The sequence below is a fragment of the Balaenoptera borealis genome, assembly GCF_965194805.1.
Source record: "Balaenoptera borealis genome assembly, chromosome: 3".
Lineage (NCBI taxonomy): Eukaryota > Metazoa > Chordata > Mammalia > Artiodactyla > Balaenopteridae > Balaenoptera > Balaenoptera borealis.
In genome coordinates, this window is record NC_138866.1 from 127,315,288 (window position 1) to 127,342,223 (window position 26,936).

Sequence of the window (26,936 nt, forward strand, 5' to 3'; positions counted from 1 at the left end):
GGAGAACAGTATGGAGGTTCCTTAAAAAACTAAAAATAGAACTACCATACGACCCAGCAATCCCACTACTGGGCATATACCCTGAGAAAACCATAATTCAAAAAGAGTCATGTACCAAAATGTTCATTGCAGCTCTATTTACAATAGCCAGGACATTGAAGCAACCTAAGTGTCCATCATCGGATGAATGGATAAAGAAGATGTGGCACATATACACAATGGAATATTACTCAGCCATAAAAAGAATGAAATGGAGGTATTTGTAATGAAGTGGATGGAGTTAGAGTCTGTCATACAGAGTGAAGTAAGTCAGAAAGAGAAAAACAAATACAGTATGCTAACACATATATATGGAATCTAAGGGGAAAAAAAGAAAGGTCATGAAGAACCTAGTGGCAAGATGGGAATAAAGACACAGACCTACTAAAGAATGGACTTGAGGATATGGGGAGGGGGAGAGTTGAGATGTGACAGGGTGAGAGAGTGTCATGGACATATATACACTACCAAATGTAAAATAGATAGCTAGTGGGAAACAGCCACATAGCACAGGGAGATCAGCTCGGTGCTTTGTGACCGCCTGGGGGGGTGGAATGGGGAGAGTGGGAGGGAGGGAGATGCGAGAGGGACGAGATATATGGATATATGTATATGTATAGCTGATTCACTTTGTTATAAAGCAGAAACTAACACACCATTGTGAAGCAATTATACTTCAATAAAGATGTTTAAAAAAAATAAAAAACTTCAATGAGGTGTCACCACACACCAGTCAGAATGGCCATCATTAAATTGTCTACAAATAAAATATGTTGGAGAAAACTCCAATTCAAAAAGATTCATGTACCCCAATGTTCATAACAGCATTATTTACAATAGCCAAGATATGGAAGCAAAGGAAATGTCTATCAACAGATGGATGGATAAAGAAGATGTGGTATATATACACAATGGAATACTACTCAACCATTAAAAAGAATGAAATAACATTTGCAACAACATGAATGGACCTAGAGATTATCATACTAAGTGAAGTAAGAAAGAGAAAGACAAATATCATATGACATCACTTATAAGTGGAATCTAAAATATGACACAAATGAACTTATCTACAAAACAGAAACAGACTCATAGACATAGAACACAGACTTGTGGTTGCCAAGGGGAAGGGGGATAGGTGAGGGATGGATTGGGAGTTTGGGGTGAGGAGATGCGAAGTATTATATATAGAATGGATAAACAGCAAAGTCTTATGCTATAGCACAAGGAACTGTATTCAATATCTTGTGATAAAGCATAATGGAAAAGAATATAAAAAGGAATGTTTATATATGTATAACTGAACCACTTTACTGTACAGCAGAAATTAACACAACATTGCAAATCAACTATACTTCAATAAAAAACATTTTTAAAGGAAAACTATACCCTCTCAGTCTATAGACTGTGTTCACAAATGCAGGCCAGACACTATCTTAGGAGAATCTGGCCCCTGGCCCTTGGCTGACAAAAGGTGGGTTCACTGCCAGGAGACATATGATCTCTCCTACAGAGGGCCACTTCTCCAAGGTCAAGAAATGTAAACAACCTACCACATACAGAAAAATACAAGTAGCAATTTTGACATAATGGGCAACAGAGGAATGTGTTTCAGATGAAGGAAGAAGATAAACCCCAGAAGAAGAACTAAGTGACATGGAGATAGGCAATTACCCAAGAAAGAGTTCAGAGCAATAATTGTAAAGATGATCAAAGAACTTGGGAGGAGAATGGTTGCACAGAGCAAGAAATTAGAAGTTTATAACTAAGAATTAGAAAATGTGAAGAAGAACCAAATAGAATTAAAGAATAGAACTGAAATGAAAAGTACATGAGAAGGAAACAATAGCAGAATAAACGAGGCAGAAGAATGGATCAGTGAGTTGGAAGACAGAGTAGTGGAAATCATTGCCACCAACAGAAAAAAGAAAAGGTAACAAAAAGAAATGAAAAAGCTTGAGACGTCTGGGACAACATCAAGTGAATTCATGTTCACATTATAGGGGTCTCAGAAGGAGAAGAGAGAGAGAAAGGGTCTGAGAACATATTTGAAGAGATAATAGCTAAAAACTTCCCTAACCTGGAGAAGGAAATAGTCACCGAAGTCCAGGAAGCACAGAGAGTCCCATACAGGATTAACCCACAGAGGAATACAACACGACACACTGTAATCAAAATGACAATATTTAAAGATAAAGAGAATATATAAAAAACAACAAGAGAGGGAATTCTCTGGTGGTCCAGTGTTTAGAACTCCGTGCTTCCACTGTGGGGGCCCAGGTTCAATCCCTGGTTGGGGAACTAAGATCCTGCAAGCTGCATGCTGAAGAAAGAAAGAAAGAGAGAAAGAGAGAAAAAGAGAAAAAGAAAGAAAGAAAGAAAGAAGAAAGAAAGGAAGGAAGGAAGGAAGGAAGGAAGGAAGGAAGGAAGAAAGAAAGAAAGAAAGAAAGAGAGAGAAAGAGACAGAAAGAGAGAGAGAGAGAAAGAGAGAGAGAGAAAGAGAGAGAGAGAAAGAAAGAAAGAAAGAAAGAAAGAAAGAAAGAAAGAAAGAAAGAAAGAAAGAAAGAAAGAAAGAAAAAAGAAAGAAAGAAAGGAAAAGAAAGAAAGAAAGAAAGTTTTTTAAAAAGCAACACAGAGAAAACAACAAATAACCTACTCGGGAACTCCCATAGGCTATCAGGTTATTTTTCAGCAGAAACTCTGCAGGCCAGAAAGAAATGGCACAATATACGTAAAGTGATGAAAGGGAAAATCCTACAAGCAAGAATACTCTATCCAAAGAGGCTCTCATTCAGATTTGATGGAGAAATCAAAAGCTTAACAGACAAGCAAAAGCTAAAACAATTTAGCACCACCAAACCAGCTTTACAACAAATGCTAAAGCAACTTTCTAGGTGGAAAAGAAAAGGCCTCAAGTAGAAACAAGAAAATAACAAAATGGAATAGCTCACTGGTAAAGGCAAACACACAATAAAGGTAGGAAATCATCCACCACAAAGCTAGTATGGAGGTTAAACACAAAAGTAGTAAAATCATTTGTATCCACAATAAGCAGTTAAGGGTTACACAAAATAATCAGATATAAAATATAATATCAAAAACGGTAATTGTGAGGGAAGGAGAGAACGAATGCAGGGTATCTAAAATGTGTTTGAAATTAAGACATCAGCAACTTAAAACTAGCAAGTGTAAATATAGACTCCAATACAAAAACCTCATGGTAACCACAAATCAAAAATCTACACCAGATATATACACATGAAAAAAAAAAAGGAATCCAAATATAACACTATAGATAGTCATCAACTAACAAGAGAAGAGAACAAAAGAAGAAAGGGGGAAAAAGACCCTCAAAAACAAATCCAAAACAATTAACAAAATGGCAATAGGAACATATATATCAATAATTACCTTAAATGTAAATGGACTAAATGCTCCAACCAAAACACATAGACTGGCTGAATGGATAACAAAAAAAGACTCATATATTTCCTGCCTACAAGAGACTCACTTCATATCTAGAGACACATACAGACTGAAAGTGAGTGGGTGGAAAAAGATATTCCATGTAAACGGAAATCAAAAGAAACCTGGAGTTGCAATACTTATATCAGAGAAAATAGACTTTAAAATAAAAACTGTTACAAGACACAAAGAAGGATACTACATAATGATCAAAGGATCAATCCAAGAAGAAGATATAAGAATTGTAAATATATGTGAACCCAACATAGAGCACATCAGTATATAAGGCAAATGTTAACAGACATAAAAGGAGAAATTGGGGCTTCCCCAGTGGTCCAGTGGTTAAGAATCCACCTTCCACAGCTGGGGACATGTGTTCAATCCCTGGCCGGGAACTAAGATCCCACATGCCGCAGGGCAACAAATCCCTTGCACCACAATTACTGAGCCTGCACACCACAACTAGAGAGCCTGTGTGCTGCAACTACACAACCCATGCACATTGTAGCCTACACACCACAACTACAGAGCCCACATGCTCTGGAGCCCATGTGCCACAACTAGAGAGCCCAAGTGTTGAAAATACTGAGCCCGTGTGCCCACCTGCTTCAACTACACATCCCATGCACTCTAGAGACCACATGACACAACTACAGATCCCACACACTCTGGAGACAACACAACACAACTAGAGAACCCATGCACTCTGGAGCCCACACACCACAATCAGAGAGCCTGTGGGCCACAACTACTGAACCTACACACTCTGGAACCCGCACACCCTGGAACCCATGTGCCACAACTAAAGAGAAGCCCATACACACACTAGAGAGAAGCCCATGTACCACAACAAAGAGCCCATGCACCACAATGAAATATCCTGCATGCTGCAAAGAAGACAAGATGCCAAAAATAAATAAATTAATTAAATAAATATTAAAAATAAATAAATAAAAGGAGAAATTGATAGTAACTCAGTAATAGTTGGAGACTTTAACACCCCACTTAACATCAATGGACAGATCATCCAGACAGAAACTCAACAAGGAAACACATGCCCTATTTGACACATTAGACCAAATGGACTTAATTGATATTTATGGAACATTCCTTCCCAAAGCAGCAGAATACACATTCTTCTCAAGTTCACATGGAACATTCTCCAGGATAGATCACATGCTGGGCCACAAAGCAAGCCTCAGTAAATTTAAGAAGAATGAAATCACATCAATCATCTTTTCTGACTACAAGGATATGAGGGTAGAAATCAACTATAAGGGGAAAAAATGCAAAAAACACAAACACCTGGAGGCTAAATAATATCCTACTAACCAACCACTGGATCACTGAAAAAATCAAAGAGGGAATAAAATAATACCTAGAGACAAATGGAAAAGAAAACACAATTATGAAAAACCTATGAGGGGGGAGCTTCAAGATGGCAGACGTGTAAGACGTGGAGATCACCTTCCTCCCCACAAATACATCAGAAATACATCTACATGTGGAACAACTCTGACAGAACACCTACTGAACACTGGCAGAAGACCTCAGACCTCCCAAAAGGCAAGAAACTCCTCACGTACCTCGGTAGGGCAAAAGAAAAAAGAAAAAACAGAGACAAAAGAGTAGGAATGAGACCTGCACCAGTGGGAAGGAGCTGTGAAGGAGGAAACGTTTCCACACACTAGGAAGGCCGTTCGTGGGTGGAGACTGTGGGTGGAGGAGGGGGGAAGCTTCAGAGCCACAGAAGAGAGTGCAGCAATAGAGGTGTGGAGGGAAAAGCTGAGAGATTCCCACAAAGAGGATTGGTACTGACCAGCACTCACCAGCCCGAGAGGTTTGTCTGATCATCTGCTGGGACAGGTGGGGATTGGGAGCTGAGGCTCTGGCTTTGGAGGTCAGATCCCAGGGAGAGGACTGGGGTTGGCTGCATGAACACAGCCTGAAGGGCGCTAGTGTGCCACAGCTAACCAGGAGGGAATCCAGGAAAACGTCTGGAGCTACCGAAGAGGCAAGGGACATTTTCTTGACTCTTTGTTTCCTGGTGAGCGAGGAGAGGGGATTAAGAGCACCGCTTAAAGGAGCTCCAGAGATGGGCGTGAGCCGCGGTTGTCAGAGCAAACCCCAGAGATGGGCATGAGACACTAAGGCTGCTGCTGCAGCCACCAAGAAGGCTGTGTGCAAGCACAGGTCACTATCCACACCTCCCCTTCTGGGAGCCTGTGCAGCCTGCCACTGCCAACGTCCTGATTCAAGGACAACTTCCCAGGGAGAACACACCACGCATCTCAGGCTGCTGCAGTGTAACACTGGGCTCTGCCGCCGCAGGCTTGCCCCGCACTCCATACCCTTCCCTCCCCCTGGCCTGAGTGAGCCACAGCCCCTTAATCAGCTGCTCCTTTAACCCCGTCCTGGCTGAGCAAAGAACAGACGCTCTCAGGCGACCTACACACAGAGGTGGGGCCAAATCCAAAGCTGAACCGCAGGAACTGTGAGAACAAAGAAGAGAAAGGGAAATCTCTCCCAGCAGCCTCAGGAGCAGTGGATTAAATCTCCACAGTCAACATGATGTACCCTGCATCTGTGGAATACTTGAACAGACAATGAATCACCACAAATTGAGGAGGTGGACTTTGGGAGCAAAGATATATATATATATATTTTTCCCGATATTAAGCATACACATATATTTTTGTGTATGTGTATGCTTTTGTGGGTGATTTTATCTGTATAGCTTTGCTTTTACCATTTGTCCTAGTGTTCTGTCAGTCCATTTTGGTTTTTTTCGTATAGTTTTTACTGCCTGTTATCATTGGTGGATTCGTTTTTTGGTTTGGTTGCTTTCTTCTTTCTTTCTTTCTTTTTTGTTTTCTTAACTTAAAATTTTTTTACTAATTATTTTTTCTTTTATTAACTTTTTAATTTAAATTTCATTTCATTTTATCTTCTTTCTTTCTTTCTTTCCTCCCTTTTATTCTGAGACATGTGGATGACAGGCTCTTGGTGCTCCAGCCAGGCATCAGGGCTGTGCCTCTGAGGTGGGAGAGCCAAGTTAAGGACATTGGTCCATAAGAGACCTCCCAACTCCAAGTAATATCAAACAGAGAAAATCTCCGAGAGATCTCCATCTCAACACCAAAACCCAGCTCTACTTAACGTCCAGCAAGCTACAGTGCTGGACATACTATGCCAAACAACTAGCAAGACAGGAACACAGCCTCATCCATTAGCAGAGAGGCTGCCTAAAATCATAATAAGGCCACAGACACCCCAAAACACACCAACAGATGTGGACCTGCCCACCAGAAAGATAAGATCCAGCCTCATCCACCAGAACACAGGCACTAGTTCCCTCCACCAGGAAGCCTACAAAACCCACTGAACCAACCTTAGCCACTGGGGACAGCATTCAAAAAAAAACAGGAATTACGAACCTGCAGCCTGAGAAAAGAAGACCCCAACACAGTAAGATAAGCAAAATGAGAAGACAGAAAAACACACAGCAGATGAAGGAGCAAGGTAAAAACCCACCACACCAAACAAATGAAAAGGAAATAAGCAGTCTACCTGAAAAAGAATTCAGAATAATGATAGTAAAGATGATACAAAATCTTAGAATGGAGAAAATAAAAGACACGTTTAACAAGGACATAGAAGAAAAAAAGAGCAAAACAACAATGATGAACACCACAATAAATGAAATTAAAAATTCTCTAGAAGGGATCAATGGCAGAATAACTGAGGCAGAAGAACGGATAAGTGACCTGGAAGATAAAATAGTGGAAATAACTACTGCAGAGCAGAATGAAGATAAAAGATTGAAAAGAATTCAGGACAGCCTCAGAGACTTCTGGGACAACATTAAACGCAACAACATTCGAATTATAGGTTTCCCAGAAGAAGAAGAGTAATGAAAGGTACTGAGAAAATATTTGAAGAGATTATAGTTGGAAACTTCCTTAATATGGGAAAGGAAATAGTTAATCAACTCCAGGAAGCACAGAGAGTCCCATAAAGAATAAATCCAAGGAGAAACACGACAAGACACATATTAATCAAACTATCAAAAATTAAATACAAAGAAAAAATATTAAAAGCAGCTAGGGAAAAAAAAAACAAATAACATATAAGGGAATCCCCATAAGGTTAACAGCTGATCTTTCAGCAGAAACTCTGCAAGCCAGAAGGGAGTGGCAGGAAATATTTAAATTGATGAAGGGGAAAAACCTACAACCAAGATTACTCTACCCAGCAAGGATCTCATTTAGATGTGATGGAGAAATTAAAACTTTTACAGACAAGCAAAAGCTGAGAGAGTTCAGCACCACCAAACCAGCTTTACAACAAATGCTAAAGGAACTTCTATAGGCAAGAAACACAAGAGAAGGAAAACACCTACAATAACAAACCCAAAACATTTAAGAAAATGAAAATAGGAACATACATATCAATAATTACCTTAAATGTAAATGGATTAAATGCTCCAAGCAAATGACATAAATGGGCTGAATGGATACAAAACCAAGACCCGTATATATGCTGCCTACAAGAAACCCACTTCAGACCTAGTGACACATACAGACTGAATGTGAGGGGATGGAAAAAGATATTCCATGCAAATGGAAATCAAAAGAAAGCTGGAGTAGCATTCTCATATCAGAAAAAAGAGACTTTAAAAAAATGACTATTAAAAGAGACAAAGAAGGACACTACATAATGATCATGGGATCAATCCAAGAAGAAGATATAACAATTGTCAATATTCATGAGCCCAACGTAGGAGCACCTCAATACATAAGGTGAATGCTAACAGCTATAAAAGTGGAAATCGACAGTAAGAGAATCATAGTAGGGGACTTTAACACCCCACTTTCACCAATGGACAAATCATCAAAAATGAAAATAAATAAGGAAACACAAGCTTTAAATGATATATTAAACAAGATGGACTTAATTGATATTTATAGGACATTCCATCCAACAACAACAAAATACACATTTTTCTCAAGTGCTCATGGAACATTCTCCAGGATAGATCATATCTGGGGTCACAAATCAAGCCTTGGTAAATTTAAGAATTTTGAAATCATATCAAATATCATTTCTGACCACAACGTTATGAGACTAGATATCAATTACAGGAAAAGATCTGTAAAAAATACAAACACATGGAGGCTAAACAATACACTACTTAATAACCAGGTGACCATTGAAGAAATCAAAGGGGAAATTAAAAAAATACCTAGAAACAAATCACAATGTAGACACGAGGACCCAAAACCTATGGGATGGAGCAAAAGCAGTTCTAAGAGGGAAATTTATAACAATACAATCCTACCTTAAGAAACAGGAAACATCTCAAATAAACAACCTAACCTTGCACCTAAAGCAATAAGAGAAAGAAGAAAAAAAATACCCCAAAGTTAGCAGAAGGAAAGAAATCATAAAGATCAGATCAGGAATAAATGCAAAAGAAAGGAAGGAAACGATAGCAAAGATCAATAAAACTAAAAGCTGGTTCTTTGAGAAGATAAACAGAATTGATAAACCATTAGCCAGTCTCATCAAGAAAAAAAGGGAGAAGACTCAAATCAATAGATTTAGAAATGAGAAAGGAAAAGTACCAACTGACACTGCAGAAATACAAAGGATCATGAGAGATTACTAAAAACAACTCTATGCCAAAAAAATGGACAACCTGGAAGAAATGGACAAATTCTTAGAAAGGCACAACCTGCCGAGACCAAACCAGGAAGAAATAGAAAATATGAACAGACCAATCACAAGCACTGACATTGAAACTGGGATTAAAAATCTTCCAAAAAACAAAAGCCCAAGACCAGATGGCTTCACAGGCGAATTCTATCAAACATTTAGAGAAGAGCTAAGACCTATTCTTCTCAAACTCTTCCAAAATGTAGCAGAGGGAGGAAAACCCCCAAACTCATTCTATGCGGCCACCATCACGCTGATACCAAAATGAGACAAACATATCACAAAGAAAAAACTATAGGCCAATATCACTGATGAACACAGATGCAAAAATCCTCAACAAAATACTAGCAAACAGAATCCAACAGCACATTAAAAGGATCATACAACATGATCAAGTGGGCTTTATCCTAGGAATGCAAGGATACTTCAATAAACGCAAATCAATCAATGTGATACACAATATTAACAAATTGAAGGAGAAAAACCATACGATCATCTCAATAAATGCAGAGAAAGCTTTTGACAAAATTCAACACCCATTTATGATAAAAACCCTCCAGAAAATAGACATAGAGGGAACTTACCTCAACATAATAAAGGCCATATACGACAAACCTACCGCCAACATCGTCCTCAATGGTGAAAAACTGAAACCATTTCCACTAAGATCAGGAACAAGACAAGGTTGCCCACTCTCACCACTAGTATTCAACATAGTTTTGGAAGTTTTAACTACAGCAATCGGAGAAGAAAAAGAAATAAAAGGAATCCAAATCAGAAAAGAAGAAATAAAACTGTCACTGTTTGCAGATGACATGATACTATACATAGAGAATCCTAAAGATGTTAACAGAAAACTACTAGAGCTAATGAATGAATTTGGTAAAGTAGCAGGATACAAAATTAATGCACAGAAATCTCTTGCATTCCTATACACTAATGATGAAAAATCTGAAAGAGAAATTAAGAAAACACACCCATTTACCATTGCAACAAAAAGAATAGAATATCTAAGAATAAGCCTACTTAAAGAGACAAAAAACCTGTACGCACAAAATTATAAGACACTGATGAAAGAAAATAAAGATGATACAAAGAGATGGAGAGATATACCTTGTCTTGGATTGGAAGAACCACCATTGTGAAAATGACTCTACGACCCATAGCAATCTACAGATTCAATGCAATCCCAATGAAACTACCACTGGCATTTTTCGCAGAACTAGAACAAAAAATTTCACAATTTGTATGGAAACACAAAAGACCCAGAATAGTCAAAGCAATCTTGAGAAAGAAAAACGGAGCTGGAGGAATCAGGCTCCCAGTCTTCAGACTATACTACAAAGCTACAGTAATGAAGAGAGTATGGTACTGGCCCAAAAACAGAAATATAGATCAATGGAACAAGATAGAAAGCCCAGAGATAAACTCACGCACATATGGTCACCTTATCTTTGATAAAGGAGGCAAGAATATACAGTGGAGAAAAGACAGCATCTTCAATAAGTGATGCTGGGAAAATGGGACAGCTACATGTAAAAGAATGAAATTAGAACACTCCTTAACACCATACACACAAAAAAACTCAAAATGGATTAAAGACCTAAATGTAAGGCCAGAAACCATGAAACTCTTAGAGGAAAACATAGGCAGAACACTCTATGACATAAATCACAGCAAGATCCTTTTTGACCCAGCTCCTAGAGAAATGGAAATAAAAACAAATGGGCCCTAATGAAACTTAAAAGGTTTTGCACAGCAAAGGAAAGCATAAACAAGACCTAAAGACAACACTCAGAATGGGAGAAAGTATTTGCAAATGAAGCAACTGACAAAGGATTAATCTCCAAAATGTACAAGCAGCTCATGCAGATCAATATCAAAAAAACAAACCACCCAATCCAATAATGGGCAGAAGACCTAAATAGACATTTCTCCAAAGAAGATACACAGATTGTCAACAAACACATGAAAGGATGCTCAACCTCATTAATCATTAGGGAAATGCAAATCAAAACTAAAATTAGATAACATCTCACACCAGTCAGAATGGCCATCATCAAAAAATCTACAAACAATAAATGCTGGAGAGGGTGTGGAGAAAAGGGGACCCTCTTGTATTGTTGGTGAGAATGTAAATTGATACAGCCACTATGGAGAACAGTATGGAGGTTCCTTAAAAAACTAAAAATAGAACTAACATACAACCCAGCAGACCCACTCCTCAGTATATACCGTGAGAAAACCATAATTCAAAAATAGACATATACCACATTGTTCACTGCAGCTCTATTTACTATAGCCAGGACATGGAAGCAACCTAAGTGTCCATCAACAGATGAATGGATAAAGAAGATGTGGCACATATATACAATGGAATATTACTCAGCCATAAAAAGAAAAGAAATTGAGTTATTTGTAGTGAGGTGGATGGACATAGAGTCTATCATACAGAGTGAAGTAAGTCAGAAAGAGAAAAACAAATATCGTATGCTAACACATATATATGGAATCTAAGGGAAAAAAAAAAAAGGTCATGAAGAACCTAGTGGCAAGACAGGAATAAAGACACAGACCTACTAGAGAATGGACTTGAGGATATGGGGAGGGGGAAGGGTAAGATGTGACAAAGTGAGAGAGTGACCTGGACATATGTACACTACCAAATGTAAAATAGATAGCTAGTGGGAAGCAGCCGCATAGCATCGGGAGACCAGCTTGGTGTTTTGTGACCACCAGAGGGGTGGGATAGGGAGGGCGGGGAGGGAGGGAGACGCAAGATTGAAGAGGTATGGTGATATATGTATATGTATAACTGATTCACTTTGTTATAAGCAGAAACTAACAGAAAAAGAAAAAAGAAATTAGACTAGAGTGAATGTATGACCATCCCTAAAAATAAATTTTATTGTGCATTTGGAAAAAAAAAAACTTTGAAATGCAGCAAAAGCAGTTCTAACGTGGAAGTGGATACCAATACAAACTTACTTCAGGAAACAAGAAACATCTCAAATAAACAATGTAACCTTACACTGAAATCAAATAGAGAACGAAGAACAAAAAAAACCCCAAAGTTAGTAGAAGGAAAGAATAGTAAAGATCAGAGCAGATATAAACGATATTACTTCTCTGAAATAAAAGAAAAATACAAAAAATCAATGAAACTAAAAGCTGGTTCTTTGAAAAATTAAGAAAATTTGCTAAAACTTTAGCCAGGCTTATTAAGAAAAAAAGGAAATACCCAAAGAATAAAATGAGAAATGAAAAGAACTTACAACTGACACCACAGAAATACAAAGGACCATGAGAGACTACTACAAGCAATTATACACCAATGAGTTGACAACCTCTAATAAATGGACATTTCCTAGAAATTTACCATCGACCAAGACTAAACCAGAAAGAAATACAAAATATGAACAGACCAATTGCCATTAATGAAATTGAATCAGTAATTTAAAAACTCAGAACAAACAAAAGTTCACGACCAGACGGCTTCACAATTCTACCAAATATTTAAATACGTGTTACCACATATTCTTCTGAAAGTACTCCAAAAAATTGCACAGGAACAAAATCTTCTAAACTTGTTCAATGAGGCCAGGATCACCCTGATACCAAAATCAGACAAAGATATCACACACAAAAAAAGAAAATTACAGACCAATATCATGGATGAATATAGATGCAAAAATCCTCAAAAATGTTAGCAAACCAAATCAGAGAATACATTAAGAGGATCAGACACCATGATCAAGTAGGATTTATTTCACAGGTGCAAGTATTTTTCAACACTGGCAAATCAATCAATGTGATACACCACATTAACAAAGTGAAGAATAAAAACCATATGATGATCTCAATAGATGAAGAAATACTTTTGACAAAATTCAACATCAATTTATGATTAAGAAAAAGAACTCTTTGGAAAATGGGTATAGAGGGAACATACCTCAACATAATAAAAGCCATATATGACAAACTTACAGCTAACATCATATTCAATGGGGAAAAGCTGAATGCATTTCCTCTAAGATCAGGAACAAGCGAAAGATGCCCACTCTCACCACTTTTATTCAATGTAGTTTTAGTAGTCCTAGCTACAGAAATCAGAGAAGAAAAAGAAAAAAAAAGGTATCCAAATTTGGAAAGGAAGAATTAAAACTGTCACTGTTTGCAGATAACATGATCTTATACATAGAAAATCCCAAAGATACCACCAGAAATCTACTAGAGTGCATCAATGAATTCAGTAAAGTGTCTGATACAAAATTAATATACAGAAATCAGTTGCATTTCTATACACTAACAACGAAATATCAGAAAGAGAAATTTAGGAAACAACCCCATTTACTATTTCATCAAAAAGAATAAAATACCTAGGAAGAAATGTTCCTAAGGAGGTAAAAGACCTGTACTCAAAAAACTATAAGACACTGATGAAAGAAATTGAAGATGACACAAACAGATGGAAAGATATACCATGTACTTGGATTGGAAGAATCAATATTGTTAAAATGACCATATTCCCCAAGGCAATCTATGGATTCAATGCAATTCCTATTAAATTACCAATGGCATTTTTCACAGAACTAGAACAAAAAAAATTTATTTAATTTGTATGGAAACACAAAAGACCCCAAATAGCCAAAACAATCTTGAGAAAGAAGAACAGAGCTGGAGGAATCATGCTTCCTGACTGCAGAGCATACTACAAAGCTACAGTAATCAAAACAGTATGGTATTGGCACAAAAATAGACATATAGATAAAATGGAACAGGATAGAAAGCCTAGAAATAAACCCACACACTTATGGTCAATTAATCTATGGCAAGGAGGCAAGATTATACAATGGAGAAAAGACAGTCTCTTCAATAAGTTGTGCTGGGCAAACTGGACAACTATGTGTAAAAGAATGAAATCAGAACATTCTCTAACACCATATACAAAATAAACTCATAATGGGATAAAGACCTAACTTTAAGACTGTATACTATGAACCTCCTAGAGGAAAACATAAGTATAACACTCTTTGACATAATTGAAGCAATATTTTTTTTAGGTCTATCTCCTAAAACAAAGGAAATAAATGTTAAAAAAAAAACCAACTGGGACCTAATAAAACATAAATCTTTTACACCGCAAAGGAAACCATCAACAAAGTGGAAGACAACCTACGGGCTGGAAGAAAATATCTGCAAATGATGCGACCGACCAGGGATTAATGTCCAAAATACACAAACGGCTCACACATGGACAAGACGGGAGTAAAGACACAGACCTTGGGCTTCCCTGGTGGTGCAGTGGTTGAGAATCCGCCTGCCAATGCAGGGGACACGGGTTTGAGCCTTGGTCCAGGAAGATCCCACACACCGCAGAGCAGCTAAGCCCATGCACCACAACTACTGAGCCCGCATGCCACAGCTACTGAAGCCCACACATCTAGAGCCCGTGCTCCACAACAAGAGAAGCCACCGCAATGAGAAGCCCATGCATCACAACGAAGAGTAGCCCCTGCTCGCTGCAACTAGATAAAGCCCGTGTACAGCAACGAAGACCCAACTCAGCCAAAGATAAATAAATAAATAAATAAAATGTATTAAAAAAAAAAAAAAGACAGAGACCTACTAGAGAATGGACTTGAGGATATGGGGAGGAGGAAGAGCAAGCTGGGACAAAGTGAGAGAGTGGGATGGACATATATACACTACCAAACGTAAAATAGATAGCTAGTGGGAAGCAGCCGCATAGCACAGGGAGATCAGCTTGGTGCTTTGTGACCACCTAGAGGGGTGGGATAGGGAGTGTGGGAGGCAGGGAGACGCAAGAGGGAAGAGATATGGGGACATATGTATATGTATAACTGATTCACTTTGTTATAAAGCAGAAACTAACACACCATTGTAAAGCAATTATACTACAATAAAGATGTTAAATTATACTACAATAAAGATGTTAAAAACAAACAAACAACCCAATCAAAAAAATGGACGAAAGATCTAGAGAGACATTTCTCCAAGAAGACACAGATGGCTAACAGGCACATGAAAAGATGTTCAATATAGCTAATTATTATAGAAATGCAAATCAAAACTACAGTGAGATATTATCTCATACCAGTCAGAATGGCCATCGAATAATCTATGAATAAAAGTCTATGAATAATAAGTGCTAGAGAGGGAGTGGAGAAAAAAGAACCTCCCTACATTGTTAGTGAGAATGTAGGTTGTTGCAGCCACTATGGAAAACTGTATGGATGTTCCTGAAAAAACTAAAAGTAGAGTTGCCATATGATCCAGCATTCCCACTCCTGGGCATATATCAGGAGAAAATCATAATTCAAAAAATACATGCACCTCAATGTTCATAACAACACGTTTTACAATAACCTAGACATGGAAACAACCTAAATGTCCATCGACAGATGAATGGATAAAGAATATGTGGTACATATGTATGATGGAATACTATTCAGCCATAAAAAAATGAAATAATGCCATTTCAGCAATATGAGTGGCCCTAGAGATTATCATATTAAGTGAAGTAAGTCAGAGAAGGAGAAATATATGATACCACATATGAAGAATTTTAAAAAATGATACAAATGAACTTATTTACAAAATAGAAATAGACTCACAGCCATAGAAAACAAACATGGTTACCAAAGGGGATAACAGGATGAAGGGGAGGGAGAGATAAATTAGGAGTTTGGGATTAACATATACACACTACTATATATAAAATAGGTAAACAATAAGGGCTACTGTATAGCACACGTAACTATACCCAATACCTTGTATTAACCTATAATGGAAAGTAATCTGAAAAAGTGTATATATATATATATATATATATACACACACACATATACATATGCATAACTGTACACAAATCACAATGTGTGAATCACATTGCTGTACATTTGAAACTACCCAACATTGTAAATTAACTACAATTCTGAAAAACATGATTACTATCAAAAAACAGAAAAAAAGACAGAAAAAGTAACTTAATATAATGGCTATTTTTGTTTGACACATGAAATTATGATCAGCTTAAACATCATCAAGGACAAATTAATTAAATAGACATAAGCAGGATAAAGTTTTAAATAAACTTTCAACAATAATTAAGTTGTATAATATGTATACTGAAAAATAGTTCCATAAAACTTCTGATAACTTTAAAATTATACTAAATTAAGGTAATATTTGGCATTTGTTGAATATTAAATCATTGCCAAATAAAATAAAATTTTAAAACTGAACTGAAGTTTATCTACTTTTGGTATTTTTATATATAGTACAGAGATGCTAAATATATTTGGGCTGTTAATAAACATGAGAAGTTATACCATGAAAATGCATTACCTAAACAAAGTTATGAAATATTTTATTCATAAATTTGCTGTTGAATGATAGGGTGTGACAGTTAAAATGGCTTACTCCTGGTTTTCTCTGTAAAGGAAAGTTGACAATGGTAAAATCTAATCAATATATGTAAATGATACATTACTAAAAGGATGAAGGAATAAAAAATCTCTGTATGCAAGCAAATAAGATGTGTTTTGCTTAAGGAAAAGTACAAAGGATGTGTTCTTTTTAGGGGACAAAGAAAATAATTTTGTTAGAATATAGAATGACTGCTTTTTTCCAGAATAATAAATAAGAAAGACTAAGACAAAAAGCTGAATTTCTATTTAAAAAGAAAAATATTGTAAAAGGTTTGTGGGAAAAAAATCTTCAAAAAGCAATTATCTTATATGGTCAAAGCTGGCATAGATTTGATCATTTTATTTATAAGGATTTTAAAATTAACCATAAATTAATACTACACTGATTCAAAACTAGAATTTGGTTCCATTCTCTGCTAAAATAAAATTTATTGAAATTATTGGACTGTTCTTAATAAGAAATTATATAAAATATTTTTCTTTACCTTTTAAGTAATCTGCTGGTGAAACCAAGATTTTGCATCTTAAACTAGTTCCCTGTGCTTCATGTTTTCTTTATTAAGTCTTTGATTATTTAAGAAGACCAAGTTTTCTCTATATTAAAAGAGCTAAATGTTTACAACCATGTAATTCTCTGCATATGACTTTGAATTCTTTTTCATTGCCAGTTTTTTTTTTTTTTTTAATTCTGAGGAGGTGGGAGAGCACATCAAGACACTTGTTTTATTTTATTTATTTTTTGGCACTGTTATACGGTTTGCAGGATCTTAGTTCCCAGACCAGGGATTGAGCCCAGGCCCTCAGCAGTGAAAATGCAGAATCCTAACCACTGGACTGCCAGGGAATGCTCCATTGTCACTTTAGTTAAATGAATAATATCATTTCACAGTGATCTGTAATCATATTTAGTCAAGCCTTTCACATTTTTAACAACTATCCCAAATCAAATTATAAATGTAGTTATTTGATCTCCAACTAACTTTGAGATTTCCCAGAGAGTCCCTGGGAAATCTCTAAGGATTTTTCTCCCATATTGAAAAAGAAGGATTACAAACTAATTAGGTTTTTTTTGTGTGTTAAATTTTGTGGGAAACAATGTCAAATAAAAAGTGATGATAAACCTTCTTAGGTCATATTGCTTGGATACATGTTACTGTTATAGGTGTTTCAGTAACTGCATAAAATTCATAGAAATGTGTCAATACCATTGTGGTCCAGATATTATCTTAAAATGTTATATGCTATGGAAATAACTAATTTTTTAATCAAATGATTTCACATCAGAACTTTAATTGTGGCCACTTTAAGTCATTTTTGATTCACAGATAGGGATTGTTTGATTCTTCTCTGAAAGTGTTTACAATCAACTCTAGGCAAGATTGTTTCATGATGTCATCACTGTTATAACTTTGAGATCATGCCTCCAGACTAAGAATTTCCAGAAGGAATGAAGAAACTGACACATTCCTAAAACTGCTGACCTCCAAAAAAGCAGAAAAATATTAATTCCATGGGTTTGAATATAATCATCCTCACAAGTTGATTATAATTTTTGATGAATTTGTTTGAAATATTGTTGACTTAATATTTATTTTCAAGGTTTGGGAAAACTTTTTCCCCTTAACCTATGTGTAGCTTACAGTAATTTGGTAAAGTAATCCTTTGTGAACAAAGATGCAACAATTACTTTTTCTCCATCTTTGATCTTCTACAATTTGAAAACTCTTAGTGAGTACTCATTTTTATGGCAATAAAATTATTTGCAAAGTTCAATCTCTTCTCTTTGGCAGAGGCACTATTGGAAATGTTAGTTATAATACGAAGGTTTTGACTGGAAAATCATGTCTCAGAATGATGTGCATTAAATCACATATGACCAGACTGCTTTAAGATTTAAGTTAACTTTAAAGAGCCAATGCTTTAAAGCCCCCTTTGAAAAATTGGCCTGAACCTGGCTAATAGTTTTCCCCACTTGAGAGGTGAGCAAGGATGACCACTTCCTGGCAGACCCAGACACCTCAGTATTTGTGGGAGCAATAGAAAATGGAATTCAACCAAATCTATAGGTATTGTGGGCAAAATCTGGAAGCAAGTTCTGGGCTTCGTTTCCTATCTTCAAGAGGCTGTGAAAACTTTAATCTGAGATCCGTTATAAAAAGTTCTGGCAAAGCACACTCTAAAGGACTATATGTATTCTTCTGTACTTATGTAAATAAGTAAGCCAAATTTAATGAGAACTAATTATTTTGCAAACAAATTAGTCTGACTTTCATCTCTCTGATAGAACTAGTGGTAATAGTAGAAAGAAAGATCATGTTACAATGGAAAACTTAATGTACACTTGTGGGTTCTAGCTTGCACATTTTGCCAGGCTTTGATAAATATTGATTTTTTTCTAGTTTCTTCCATTAAATACTGATTTTTTTCCAGTTTCTTTCCTTATCTGGCTACACCTCTCTAAATTAATATTTTCATTTTTTCTCCCTACTGCAGAGAAAAATCATTTAGAACTAAAACTGCCCTTTAAGGCCTGTAAGTCGAGGCTGGAAAACACAATTTAAACTTCAAGGAAATCTTCAAAACAGTATTACTATGTATCTCTCCTGCTGTCCTCACTCTACCATCTAATGATACTTTGAGCCAAGCATCTAGAAATCTGCTTGACTGGTTTCCCTCTGAAGTCAGAAAGTGGGTTTTTAATTTTTGTTCTTTGTTTTTCTCAATTTTCTTAGAAGTTCCCCCTCATGAAATGTTTCATACCTAGAACCATACAGCATATCCTCTACTACCAAGTCTCAGTAGATGACAAAACTGGTCCTTCATATACAAAAGACAACTGAACAAGGAATGAACATATATTCTTCTGAGGAAACAAAATCTTTCATCTTTCCTTTAAACAAGATGGGGGACTGATAAGTATTCTTTTCTCAGCCAAACTTTAGTCAGACTCCTGAACTACTTCCTAAGTCTACCTGTACACCTCCTTATAAAGTCCTTAGCAAGAACCCCACTTAGTTGGTTTAGCAAGAACCCTTATTGTCCCTATCTGATCATACTTGATATCTGATCAGGTTTCTCATCCTTCACCATCCACCAGGTGATGTTTGATCATATGGCCTGTCTTAAGCACGAATTCTGTTAGGTAAGTTTAGCTAAAATACCCAACACTTTATTTTTTCTCTAAGTAACTTTTTATCTACTGACCCCCACCAGGCGCCTTAGCTATAAATTCTCACTTCCTTATGCAATTTCAGAACTGACTCCGATTCTATACTTAAGTCTCTTTACCTATTGCCATAGTACTGAATAAAATTGTTTTAAACTTTATATCATGTTGTGCTATGTTTTCCTTTGACCAGTGTCAGAATCAAAACTCCATCCAGCACAGTAAATTTATTCCTTGACTGTTTATTCAGAGGCAGGTGGTGCTAGAAGTGGACTTTTTGAAATCTTAACTGCCCATTCATGGGAATCTTTTTTTTTTTTTTTTCCTCCTGGTGGAAGCATTTCTTCCTCTGGAAAGAGAATGACCAGTATCCATAGACATGTCATACTATCCACTTGAATCTTGAAATCCTCCTTTGCTGAGGTCACACTTTGGTGAGCATTCACATGGGAGACTAATACCTTTATGATTTTTGCCTAAGAAGACGAGTGTATTGACAAAGCTCCTCTCCAAAATTTATTGTCACCAATTTCCCAATTATGTTCCTTTTAAGTTCCTACAAACGAGCCAAACCACTGGCCACAGTACGTGAATCAGTATAAAATTGCAATCTGGCCATTTAAGTGAACAACCAAGTGCACTGTCTAAAGTCCTCCCTATTGAGTTAATTTTTCTTCACAATTCTCCAGGGGTGTCTCAGAGAAGGGCTATAATACTTCAGCTCTCCCTTTATGGGTTGTGCCTGCATATCATACAGAACCTGCTCTAAACAAGGCACACCTTTTTTTTCCTTTCTCTTTCATGATTGTAGGAAACTCCCCATAATGGGAGGGGTATGGGCTGGGAAGATGGCAGTGCAGCAGGAATAGAAACCATGGGAATTTGGGTCATTATGTAACTTAATTGTGCCTTCATGGCATGGCTAGGCCCAACTACATATAAACTACATCAATTTGATGAAGAAAATTTGTTGTGCAGGCCCAACTTTATGACTTGGTGGGTTAGATAACACTCAGTTCATGATAGCAGCTCAGGTCACATAGCAATTTGGTGTCCATTATCAAGCATTCAGTCCCTACAAGGCCTAAAATGGTTTCTCAAAGAGTGTAGTTATCTTTGGATGATAGATGGAACTATCCTAAAGCCCTAAATGCCTGTACTACCATTCACCTCGAGGAGCTTCCAAAAGTTCCAAACAGCATTTCTACCTGCCAGTGAAACTTCAAGAACCATTGGGTCTCCTGGAATATATGGATCAAGAGGCATAGACATTTGCACAACATCCTGGAATTTTTTTGGAGCCTTCTCTTGATCTGAGTCCCAATTACAACTAGCAGCTTTATGGGTTACTTGATAAATGAGCCAGATTTCACCCCAAATGAGGGATATTTTGCCTCCAAAATTCAGACACCAACCAAGCATTCTGCCACTCTCCTGGTTGTATGAGGGACCAGATGCAGTAACTTATCCTTTGCCATAAAAGGAAAATCTGGACAAGTCCCATAACTCTGGTAGAAGGCCCCTGAATTTTAACTAGATTTATTTCTCACCCTCTGCCACACAAATATCTTACCATAAGTCTCAATTGTTTCCTTTTCCATCTCTGTATGTCCAATCAGCATAATGTTATGTGTAATGTATCAGTATAGTACCTTGTAGAAGTGAAGGCTATCAAGATACCTCAAACTAAATTGTGACATAGGGCCAGAGAGTTGATATGACCCTGAAGTGGGACAGTGAAGGTATATTGGAGCCCTTGTTAGCTGGATGAAATTGTATACAGGTCACGTAAGAATTTAGTAGGCTTCCTCTCTCTTTTCCTTATAGGAACACCATGATTAAATAGCCAAAGCCAGAGGTTTGTGCTAGTCAGACTGTTCTGAATGTTGCTTTGACTCTGCTCTATGTTACAGTATACCTACTTTGCTTTTGAGGGATGAAAAAAATGATTTTTTCCTGCCACCCTGGAATACACTTGCTCCCACTGCGTTTAGATTTTCCAATTGAGTGGCTGCAGTTTTACTGTAAAGTCTAGCTTACGGAGAAGAGTAATCATGGAGCTCTTCAAGAATGCTGGTTCTCCATTCCCTAATTTATTGCTCAAAGTACTAGTGAGAGGTGAGTCTTCTGGACCCTCTTAGCTTAGGTGAATAGATCTTAAATAAACTATATAATCTAACACACCAATCTCCCTAAACTGTGAATTCCTTTCTCTATCTTAAATGAAGAAGAATCAGGCATTTCCATTTCACTTAGTGTAGGCCATGTTTTGATGTATGTTTCAGCCAACCAACAAAACTGTTATAGCTCCTTCTATCTGCAACATTAAATGCAAAATCTCTGTTTAATGAACCCATATTATTAAATTCAGCTAATCCAAATTTCCATTCCTTCAACTTTTATGCCCCACGCTTAATATGCATTCCCATACACATCTCCCAGACTTTTGCTTGTATAAATTAGAAAACTCAATTAGTTCTTTGGGAAATAGCACATCTTCTCATGAGTCACACTTCTACTTCACCTTTAGAGGCCTGCTAGGACTTGAGTCTAGTCATGGGTAGCAGTTGTCTCAAGGGAGGCCATTGTCATTTAATAAGACAAGGCATGGTTAATGCCCTCTGATGGAGGTGGAGGTGGATACCACTGTGGATTCAGAGGCTGCTATTACAAGTGGAGGGGATGCCACTGCCACTGAAGTTGTAGACACTATTTTTTCTGGGGTTGGGGAGACTAATTTCACTGGCAGAGAAGACATCAGACTCAATGTCACCAGCTTCATTGGGGTTTTCCCACACTTCCTCATTCTACATTACAGGAGTCCATTCTTTCCAAATCAATGCCCTCACTTTAACAGAAGATGCCCAAAGAGCATAAGAATTTAAATTTCCTTAAAACTTAACCAATTACAGTTCGATTTTCAGGAATTTCAGCTCTGCCAGGAGATAAAAGTATTCCTGAGGCACACCTGGAAGTTCTTAGATAATTGATGCAAGCTTGAGCTAATAATTTGAATCACTGAACTCATTCTTCCCTTCACCACTTTGTCCAGGGACATTAGGAGGAACCAACCAACATCATTGTAATCCTCAGTTTTTCAAAATTATTATATACAGAGTTATGTGTTCCTTGCTTCTTACAAGAGTTTAATTTGGAATATCTAATGCAGATAATTTGCTTATCTCTATAAACACTTCACACTCTCTTTACTACCTGAAATAATCATTAGTGTCTTTAAATGTAATTAGATTAGAATTGGACAATTCCAGAAATCTCAAAACTGATAAAGAAAACTCATTCTTAAAACTCTGTTCTTCTAGAACTACTCTTGAGAACAAATGCTGTGTTAGTCACGGTTCTTCTGAAAAACACAATCAATAATCTTAGGTAGATAATCAATAGATACATAGATAGATCACACATATATACATATATTCATACATTGGAAAGAGATTATAGGAATCGACATAGGCAATTAAGGAGAACCAGAAGTCCCACTCTGCTATCTAAAAGCTTAAGACCAAGGAAAATCTGAGGTTTAGTTCTGTCCAACTCTGAGAACCAGGGGACCTGATGGTGTAACTTCTAGCCCCAGGAAAAAGGCCTGAGAACAAGAGGGCCACTGGGATAAATCCCACCCCAAAGCCTCAGAATCAGGAACACTGATGTTCTGGGCAGGAAAATATGGACATCCAGCTAAGGAAGAGAAGGATTTACATTACAATTTTTGTTCTATCCAGACCTAAGTGAACAATGCCTTCCCACACCAATGATAGAGGATCTCTTTACTCAGTCTACGGATTCAAGTGTTAATCCCTTTCAGACACCATCACAGACACCCAAAGTAATGCATACTAGCAATCTGTAATTCATCTAGCCAAGTTGACACATAAAATTAACCATCTAAGTCAACATCTTGTCAATTTGATATCTATATATAGATACACATATCAAATAAAAACAATGACAAGGTTGTTATTATGCCTAACATGATGCATTTATGTTGCATACAACTGAAAGCACACTAACTTCTACAGAAGAGGAGGGAAAGTCTTTAATTGATGTTTATTCTTCTTCTTTATGTCCTGTAACAAGTGGTATGGTGTAAATTAACAATGATTTAATATATGATATAATGTCAATAGATCCATTGTCCATGATATGATAATGAGAGAGAATGGAAAACAAAGATATTTGTTTTCTTGAGATATGTATGCATACACACAAACCTATATTCAAATAAAATAATGAGGAAATGCTCATGACAATTACAGTCCTGTTTCTGTAAGTGGTCAGAAGGTTAAAACTTATATTTATACCTATTACCCATTCTGTATGTCCTTTGCCTCAGCAATAACCTCTTGTTTTGGTTCTTTATCTGGTTGTGGGACACAAACCAACAAATGAGACAAATGCCAACAAATGAGACAAACTAGAAGAAATGGATAAATTCGTAGAAACATGCTATCTTCAAAAACTGAATCAGGAAAAATGGGTGATCTAAACTAGTATTAAAATTGAATTTGTAATTAAAAAAAAAAAAACTCCCAACAAACTAAAGTCCAGGACCAGTTGAATTCGAAGGGGAATTCTACAAAACATATAAAGAAAAGCTAATACATAGACTTCTCAAACAATTCCAAAATATTTTGGACAGAACATCCCCACATTCATTATAGAAGGCCACTATTACCCTGATACCAAAATCAAACAAAAACACTACAAAGAAAGAAAAATATAGGCCAATATTGCTGACATATATATATGCAAAAATCCTCCACACAATATTAGCAAACAGAATTAAACAAAATATAAAAAGAATCAGACACCACAGTCAAATGGGATTTATTCCAGGGGTGCAAGGATGGTTTAATATTGGCAAATCTATCACCATGATATACCACATCAACAAAAGGAAGGATAAAAATCACATGATCATCTGAATAGATGCAGGAAAAGCATTTGAAAATATTCACTATCCATTCATGATAAAAAAAAATTTTTATCAAAGTTGGTATAGAGGGAACATATCTCAACATAATCAAGGCCATTTGTGACAAAACCATGGCTGACTTAAAGTTTCTTCTGTAAAGTCAAGAAAAAGAAAAGGAGGCCACCTCTCACCACTTTTATTTATCATAGTATTGTAAGTCCTAACCACAAAACTCAAAGAAGGAAAAGAAATAAAAGGCACCCAAATGAGTGCAGAAGAAGTAAAGCTGTCACTATTTGCACATGACATGTTTACAAATATTTTAAAATCCCAAAATATCCACCAAAAGACTATTAGAACTAATAAATGAATTCAGTAAAGTTGAAGGATACAAGATTAATATAAAAAATCTGTTGCTTTTTTATACATTAACAATGAACTATTACAGAGAGAAAGCAAAAAATATCCCCATTTAAATCACATCAAAAAGAATAAAATACTTAGGAATAAACTTATCCAAGGAGTAAAAGACCTATACTTTGAAAGGTATAAGAATTTGAGGAACAAAATTTAAGAGGATACAAAGAAATGAAAAGATATCCTATGTTTATGAATTAAAAGATTAATATTGCTAAAATATCCATATTACTCAAAGCAATCTACAGATTTAATAAAGTCCCTATCAAAATACCCAGGACATTTTTCACAGAACTAGAACAAATATTCCTAAAATTCATATTGAACTGGAAAAGACCCCAAATTGCCAAAGCAATCTTGAGGAAAAAGAACAAAACTGGAAGTATCACAGTCTCTGACTTCAAACTATACTATAAAGCTATAGTAATTGAAACAGTATGGTGTTATCACAAAAACAGACATAGATCAATGGAACAGAATAAACGGTCTGGAAATAAACCCTTGAACATATGAACATATGATCAAATAATCTACAGCAAAGGAGACAAAAATATACAATGTGGAATAGACAATATCTTTAACATGAGGTTCTAGGAAAACTGGGCAGCTACATGTAAAAGACTGATATTAGAACATTCCCTCACACCATGTATAAAAATAAACTCAAAACGGATTAAAGACGTAGATGTAAGGTCAGAAATTATTAAACTCCTAGAAGAGAACACTGGCAGGATACTCTCTGACATAAGTCATAGCAATATTTTTTTATACATCTCCTTAGGCAAAGAAAGCAAAATAAAACAAATGGGACTTAACTAAACTTAAAAGCTTTTGCACTAGCAAAGGAAACATCAACAAAATGAAAACTTATTGAAACAAACAAAAAATTTAATTTGAAAAGATGCATACACTGCAATATTCATAGCACCATTGTTTACAATAGTCAAGATATGGAAGCACACCATGGAAGCACACTAAGTACCCGTCAACAGATGGATGGATAAGGAAGATAGATACATAGATAGATAGATAGATAGATGATAGATAGAGATAGAGACAAGGGAATACCAGAATTATAATGGAATATTATTCGCCATAAAAAGAATGAAATTTTGCCATTTGCAACAACATAGGTGGACCTAGAGAGCATTGCACTTAGTGAAATGTCAAAGATAAATTTTTTATGTTATCACTTATATGTGGAATCTAAAAATAAATAAATGATTATAACAAAACATAAATAAACTCACAGATATAGAGAACAAATTAGTGGTTACCAGTGGAGAGAGGGAAGAGGAGAAGGGCAAGATAAGTGTAAGAGATTAAGATGTACAAACTACTATGTTCAAAGTAAATAAGGAGGACCTTCAAGATGGTGCAAAAGTAAGATGTGGAGATCACCTTCTTCCCCACAGATATATCAAAAATACACCTACATGTGGAACAGCTCCTATAGAATACCTACTGAATGCTGGCAGAAGACCTCAGACTTCCCAAAAGGCAAGAAATTCCCCACGTACCTGGGTAGGGTAAAAGAAAAAAGAAAAAACAGAGACAAAAGAATAGGGATGGGACCTGAACCTCTGGGAGGGAGCTGTGAAGGAGGAAAAGTTTCCGCACACTACGTAGCCCCTTCACTGGTGGAGACAGGGGGTGGCGGTGAAGAGGAAGCTTCAGAGCCATGGAGAAGAGTGCATCAACAGGGGTGCAGAAGGCAAAGTGGAGAGATTCCCGCACAGAGGAT